The sequence below is a fragment of the Bombyx mandarina genome, chromosome 21 (genome assembly GCF_030267445.1).
Source record: "Bombyx mandarina strain Sakado chromosome 21, ASM3026744v2".
Taxonomy (NCBI): Eukaryota; Metazoa; Arthropoda; class Insecta; order Lepidoptera; family Bombycidae; genus Bombyx; species Bombyx mandarina.
In genome coordinates, this window is record NC_143227.1 from 6,040,670 (window position 1) to 6,048,752 (window position 8,083).

General features: G+C 37.7%; 1 pseudogene; it reads right to left on the minus strand.

Annotated features, from left to right (window-relative positions):
* Positions 1-3,230: 3,230 nt before the first annotated feature.
* On the minus strand, positions 3,231-3,326 carry LOC114253156 (U6 spliceosomal RNA; annotated as a pseudogene).
* Positions 3,327-8,083: the final 4,757 nt, after the last annotated feature.

The window sequence follows — 8,083 nt, forward strand, 5'->3', positions numbered from 1 at the left end:
CGGATTCAAAGTCCATCTCCGATTCCGTATCGGAGCCTGAACTTGAGACTACGGAGGTCGCGACGGACGATACGAGCGATGACGTAATCGACGCGGGCGCGGGGGTGGGGGTAGCGCTAGGCGCTTCGTGAGTCGCATCGTCGGAACGTGCGCTCGAACTTAACGCGGCGGCGGGGGGCGCGCGGCGTGCCTCCGAGGCACGGTTGAAATACGCGGCGACGGACGCGGGGGGGAGGGATTGCCACGAGAGGCCCTAAATGCTAAATATTCGGCCCTAATTGTCGGGTACCTATCCCGGAGGAACCCGACAAGATCACTGTCACAAACACTTGCACTTTCTTCCATGTTTCTTCTTGCTTCTTGCCCGGGTGGGGCGGCCCCGGGACTTTTGTTGAACTCGCCGAAAGGCGAGGCCCCGGATAGGATTTGTAACCCCCCTGTGCTGCAGGACAGCAAGGAGCAGGGGGGGGGAATGCCTATGCCGTGAAAACGGCAATCGGCGGGGAAAAGGAAAGGAACCCGCTCGGGCTGTATAGTGCTACAGCAGGCAGAATCGCGAGCGGGGGTCTAGTCTTGAAAAAGACTGTTGTTTTTGGGAAGGGTTAGGAAATCGCTAGCCTGTGAGTGCCACAGGAAGCTGAACGTAGCGATTGGTTTTGCCTTGAAAAAGGCAGTTGGTAAGGGTGGGTTCGCGGTTACAAAACTTTAGCGCACAAAAATGGACCTCGATACGCAGATCGCAAGCGACCAACGGATCGGCACGTCCGCACTACTGAATTGTACGCACGATGTATTCACGGTCACTACACTGTCGAGCACAACTGTGAGTTCAGAGACGCAGCTCGCAAGCGGGCCACGGATCGGAAAGCACGTCCGCGCACGACCGAGTCGTGAGCGAGAATGTTTGTCAAAGGAAAAACAAAATTGTTTGTTTTTATATAATTCCGAGCTTTTTTATATTTTCTCACCTTTTAAACCTTCCCTGGACTTTCACGAATAATTCAAGACAAAAATTAGCCAAATCGGTCCAGCCGTTCTCGAGTTTTAGCTAGAGTAACGAACAGCAATTCATTTTTATATATAGAGATAGATTGAAATTGAAAATTTAGCTGAAAATTTCAAGCGGCCTAGTTTCACTATTTATTCAGATACGAAACTATGTATGATTCCGAAACTCGATCAAATAGTTGCTTACAAATATTTTTTTGTGAAATATTACGATTGTTCGTTGAAATGAACGATGCGAATTCCTACTATTAAATGTAAACAACACCGGTACATAAAATGAACTGGTTCTAATTAAAATGGGAATGTAATTTTATTTTGGTATAAATAAAAAAATATATATACTTAGTTTGGCCATAAATACTGTTACAATTAAAAATAAACAAAATATTACATTTGAATTTGGAATCAGTCATTTTTATATGATACCGCCAATACATTGTACAATATTTTGCGATATTAAAATGAAGTGGGGTGATAAAGAAAACCGAATCGCTGTGATTGCATTACACAAAGTAGGTATGGAGCCAAATCCAATTTTTAAAACTCTCCATACGCTTGGTATTAGTAAAATGTTTGTGTACCGGGCTATTAATAAGGCGTATTAATAAATGCAATGAGGCCTCCTCTGCTTGTGACCGAAAAAAACCTGGCCGTCCACGTAGTGTTCGTACAAAAGGTGGTTAAAGCAGTAAGGGAAAGAATTCGAAGAAATCCTGTCCGAAAGCAAAAGATTTTATCTCGTGAGATGAAGATAGCACCTAGAACCATGTCGCGTATTTTAAAAGATGACTTAGGACTTGCAGCCTATAAAAGACGTACTGGTCATTTCTTAACTGATAATTTAAAAGAGGATAGCTACTGAAGCGGTACGCAAAGGAAGGTCATAGAAAAATTTTGTTTACGGATGAGAATTTTTTTACAATTGAGCAACATTTTAACAAACAAAATGACCGTATTTATGCTCAAAGCTCTAAGGAAGCTTCCCAATTAGTCGACAGAGTGCAACGTGGGCACTATCCGACTTCAGTGATGGTTTGGGGGGGTATTAGCTATGAAGGAGTGATTGAGCCATACTTTTGTGAAAAAGGTATCAAGACATCGGCACAAGTGTTTCAAGATACCATTCTTGGGAAGGTAGTGAAGCCCCTTAACAACACCATATTCAATAATCAAGAATGGTCCTTCCAGCAAGACTCGGCGCCAGGTCATAAAGCTCGGTCTACGCAGTCTTGGTTGGAAACGAACGTTTCGGACTTCATAAGAGCTGAAGACTGGCCGTCGTCTAGTCTCGATCTTAATCCGCTGGATTATGATTTATGGTCAGTTTTAGAGAGTACGGCTTGCTCTAAACGCCATGATAATTTGGAGTCCCTAAAACAATCCGTACGATTGGCAGTGAAAAATTTTCCCCTGGAAAGAGTGCGTGCTTCTATTGATAACTGGCCTCAACGTTTAAAGGACTGTATTGCAGCCAATGGAGACCACTTCGAATAAGCTTTTTATACTTTAAATTGTTTTATATTTATTTATTAAAGTAACACACTATAAAAGTAATAAATGTTATTTGCAATATATATTTTTTTAATTTTAATTGTAACAGTATTTATGGCCAGACTAAGTATATATGTCAGATTAATGATTCAAACATCAGGAATGTAACCGAGGAATAGTACATAGGACCTTAAATTACTATTAAATAATCACTGATCGTAACCCAGTAATTTAAATGAACTTTAAAAATGGAGACTGAACTAACTTTAATGATTTTTAGTTTAAACATTAATGTGACCATAGGATGATGTGGCCAAGTTATTGCCTTAGTCTCTATGGTATTTACGAAAGACAATATAGAAGAATATATACTTACAGTATTTTGGTTATTTTTTAAGCGGAAGATGAATTTGTGGTCCCGGAACCTGATGCTCATCGACCTTCAAAGACTAAAAACTACCGGAGTCATCATGTGCCCTTCGAGTGCAAGGGATCTAAATATGTTTCGTAGGTGCTCGTGGGCTCCACCAACAGCTAGCTCAGCGACTCCACTCCCAGATCTCAGGAGTTACGTCAGAAGCGACGTTCCGACTATCATGTGAAGAGACAAGTTCTGCTGGACCTGTAACCTCTCCGGCAAGGTTCATGGGATGAGGTGATACCAGGCCGCAGCCGCTTGAGTGGTAGTTTTGACCGGCAACCTGGAGACCAAGACCGGGCGGAGGTGGAAAAAATAATGTTGACGATTGACGATTTTGAGCATCCTTGCGCATGCTAATCTTCACTGTATCGTTCCAATTTTAGTTTAAGTATTGTCGAAGGAAGTTGTCGTTACTATGTATTTCACATGCAAGTACATGTATCACAATACCTATACAATGTAAATAAAATTAGCAATTAGTCATGGACACATTGACTCTATATAATAAATGTTTTTATTAAAATCAAATCAGACCGGATTTGGTGTTCGGATCATAAGCAATACTATGCTTTTCATCTCTTAATTCTAACTAGCGACCCGCCCTCGCTTCGCTTCGGAAACATTAAATTTTATTATTGATAGTTGAGTTCCGCGATGTTACCCGCGGTTATTGTCATACTGCGGGTGACGCCGCAGGGCGAAGCTAGTGTAGAAAAGTAGCCTAAGTTACTCCTTATATCATTAGATACCTGTCAGTGAAAGTCCCGTCAAAATCTATCCAGCCGTTCCAGAGATTAGCCGGAGCAAACAGACAGACAGACAAAAATTGTAAACAATGTTATTTTGGTGTATGTACCACCGTATTCATATGCATGTAGTAAAAAGAGGCTATTTCAATATTACAAATAGACACTCCAACCTTATTTATATGTATAGATAAAACAGCGGTAAATAAAATTTCCTAAATTTTTTTATAAATTCTCGGAGCTGCTTCGTAAAAAAACAATTTCATATTTTAGGACTTCATTACTATTCCGTGAATTTCGTTTGAACGTGCTACGTGAAATATTATATAATTTGCAAGAATTCCAATAAAAAACATTCACAAAAAGCCTTTCATTACTAACATGTAGAACATAAATTAATTATCCTCAACCGATGTTATGGGACTAGAATGTTTCTGTAGACGTTTGTCTTCCCTTACAATATTGGAAACGCTTGGATAAATGTTCGCAACGTATTACATACATCTAGCGTTCGTGCTCAAATGCCACCGAGTGATTTAGTATTCGTCTTATATTAATTCGTTTGTCCGTTATTGGACCATTAATATGTTGGTTTCATTTGTAATTGTAATTAAACAGGGCTTATCGTGAAATTCATGGATGGTTAGGACATTTTTTTAAAAGAAATCCTTGAGATCTGTGGTTGTAATTTGTCCACTATTCAAACCGGTATATGAGTCGTATATTATCAAAGGTGGCAATCTGTGCATTTGGAAAAAAAAATGTTATTGATATGTCAATACAGATTGATTTGAATATAATCGTCTCCTTCAAAGAATACGGTTCAAAACCTGCATTAAATAAAGGTTAATAGTTAACCTCTTATTTATCTAAGATGTCGTTCCGAAGAGTTTTGTGACTGCCAATGGAATACAAAGTCAATAATTCGTTTTTCTGATTTACCAATAATTGTCCAAAAGTCAGATTGCCGGCTTTGATAATAGTCGACTCATATATATTATCGAGGGGAGAAAGGTTATTTAGTTAAAGCGACATTTCGCTTAATACGCGACATTTTTATTTGTAATTAACCGGTCATCGTTCTCGTCAAACCCGTCGCTTGCGACAAATGGACTTTTTAGATAATTTTTAGGTAATGCGAAACGAAGAAAAATGACGGAACAAGTTGGGCACTTAAAACTTTTCAATTTCCATAAAATTGGCTAAATAATGTAGATGTTTGTACCCATGCAAAAAAAAGAAATCAATCATGGTATACCGTCAATAGTATCGCTTCGAATTGTGGCAGTTTATATGTATTATTATTATGATACTTGTATGCGATTGTCAATATTGTACAATAGTACGAGTAATATGAAATGGCAGATTTGAATACCATTGTTTGAAGAGGGCATTGAAAGATATAGGTTACTGTGAATTGAGAATATTCGAACTATAATATGATTTCTAGTTCAATATATGTACATCATACATAACTCAGCGTATTCCTTCGACGAAGAAGTCTTTTGAAGTTGTTCGAAACGTTCCCATCCATCTTACGTACAAATGTGATGTTAGTATTCACTTTCTATTTACTATTAAATCTAGTAGCTGATAACATAACCTGTCTTACCTTTTTGTTACTCAGAATACTAGCATTTGACTATCAAATGCATAATGACCTATACAAAATTTGGATTTCAAAGGCCAAAGAAACCATTTGCTTTGGCTTCATCTACTCATTTTATAGCAAAATAATAAAGTCAGTATTTTGTTCATTCTATTCTTTTATTGTACTCTATCACAGTATTCATAGTTCTACATTGTTCCATATTTCAAGATTTCATCGTGCTAAAGTTTGCAATGAACCCACCTTCACAATGTTTTACCAGTGCAATTATTGTATACTTTATTAGACCTAAGCCACATTGTTCCTTTGTCTGACAACGATAATAGTCAGATGAGTCGAAGCACGACTTCATTCAACAGAAGCAAATTTACCAAATTCTTCACTATTATAGAGTCAGTTTGGGTAAATAAAATTAATTGTCTAATTTCGGAAAATTTCATCAATTTCTAAATCAATTCTTTTTAATCAGACAACGAAAAGTAAACGGAACGCTACAAAATATCTAATAATCACTGTAAGTATTTATGAGCGAAAATAATTCTTGATCTTATTAATGGCTTAATTAAAATATTGATATCTCTTAAGGTCCAGATCCGAACACATCTGGAGTCACCGTGACAAGTCCTTTCGTACAAGAGGGCCGTCCCTAGTTTCCTTTCCCTTGCTTCCTTTCCCTTTCGTCTGAGCTCTCCAAATGAAATATGAATTGCTGTCGGACGTGCTCCAAGGAATCACCCAGAATATTGGGTCTTTGTTCGCCCACATATATCATTTGCATCATTTATGTTCGGTTACATTTTGCGAATACTTGTTACTTACTAGGAAACGAATATACCACAAGGCTATTATATTACAGAAATTAAACGTGAAGTTTTGGTTTCGTATTGATTCGACTATAGCAGGATAAATCCCTTGGTAGTTGGCAATAGTGACAAATAAACATAAAATGAAAAAAAAAAATTTAACACCAAAAATTTTAGGTCGTACAGATTACACAGCTGTAAGCGTACAGCGGCTTGGATCTATCCCTGGCATTGCTGAAGTCCATGAGCGACGATAACAACTCACCATCAGGTGGGCCGTATGCTCGTCTGCCTATACGGCAATAAAAAAGAAAAAAAAGATGTGTGGTTGTGGGACACCGGATAGGAACGAAATTCCTTATTATAAAAATTTTATTTTATTTTAATTAAATTAATTTTAAGTTCTATTCGAGGTATAAAGAAAATAAAACTGGAGGTTTTGCAACAACCCACGGTCATTCGGTAACTTGCAAACTTATTGTGGTACACTTCATTCACGGTTGTTTGCATAAGAGTTAGTGTATTGCGCAAACGAACGCTCTGAGATCGTGGTCAATGAATGATAAAAAAATAAGTTATTTTTTGTACGTTAATACAAATTTAAGTCGTACACTGTGTGCATTACTAATACAAATCTTACGTTACGGACGTTTTTTCCCGGTTAGGGTACCCCTCCGCATCGTCCCATAAGGAACTTCGTTCCAAAAAAACCGTTGCTTCCTATTTCTACTGCGAAACAGTCTTAATGCGTTTCGGTTTAAATATTTTTTATACAATACAATTAATAATTATTTCTTGTGCTATCACTCACGCTTATGAGCAACGTTGACGACTTAACACCAGACGAGCCACTAGTTCGAGCTAATTATCTAAAGCTATTCCTTTCTATAAGAAGAAATTGGAATTTGTAATCATATTCTTAATAAACACATTATCTAAAATTGGGAGCTATCATTAAAACATCAAACCAAACAAAAGCGTCATACCATTTTGGAAATTTTCATTACACGTACACGACTCTGTGCGCGGATTTATAGACGTCTATTGTCTTAGATTCTTAGAATTAATTTACACGAACATTTAATAGGTTATCCTGTAGGAGTTTGCGCACGCTAATTATCCGACCTCGAAGCCTTTCGGTAATTTAATTAGTAAACGTATAATTTGAGGCGGTGAGAACGCCTTTAATCAAGGAGGCTCTTAGGCGTCGCGTCGTATGATCTAAAAGACTTTCAGTGGTCGTATTTGATAGTTTTTAGGCTTCACTGTAATGACGTTTATCTATCTATCTATCTATATATATATAAAAATGAATTGCTGTTCGTTAGTCTCGCTAAAACTCGAGAACGGCTGGACCGATTTGCTAATTTAGGTCTTGAATGATTTGTGGAAGTCCAGAGAAGGTTTGAAAGGTAAATAAATATGAAAATGCTCGGAATTAAATAAAAATAACAATTTTGTTTTTCCTTTGGTGTGTCCCCGTCGGACGGATTCTTTTTGTTTGTTTTAAGTTTGTTTTATACAAAAGTTTAGGTATTTTATTTATCGATTGAGGCAATATGAAATCTGCCGGGTCAGCTTGTTTAACATAAAATTTAACATCTTATTTTGCCAGGTTTTGACAAATCGTGATCTCCACTGACATTCTTTTAGAAATTTTGACCTTTCAAATATTTTTAATCAATTTAAACGTCTACACGTGTACAAATTTTAAAATAACGAATCCCAGGATCGGCATATTTTTGCAAATAAAATTAATTTGGAATTTTAGTTAACCACAAAATTATCTCTGTTTGCGCTTTATAATATTTTTTTTTTTTTTTTTTATGATTGAAACTTTACTGGTGGCCCGAAGGCCTTTCCAGTTTCACCAGGACAGGTGGGCGAGCAAATGCTCAGCCAAGAGGGGTGGGATTTGCTAACAACTGCCCGAGCGCCTCCGAAGGAGACCTAACAACTCAAGAGCAATTGTTTCGCGAATGAATCTACTACCGGATCGGAATCG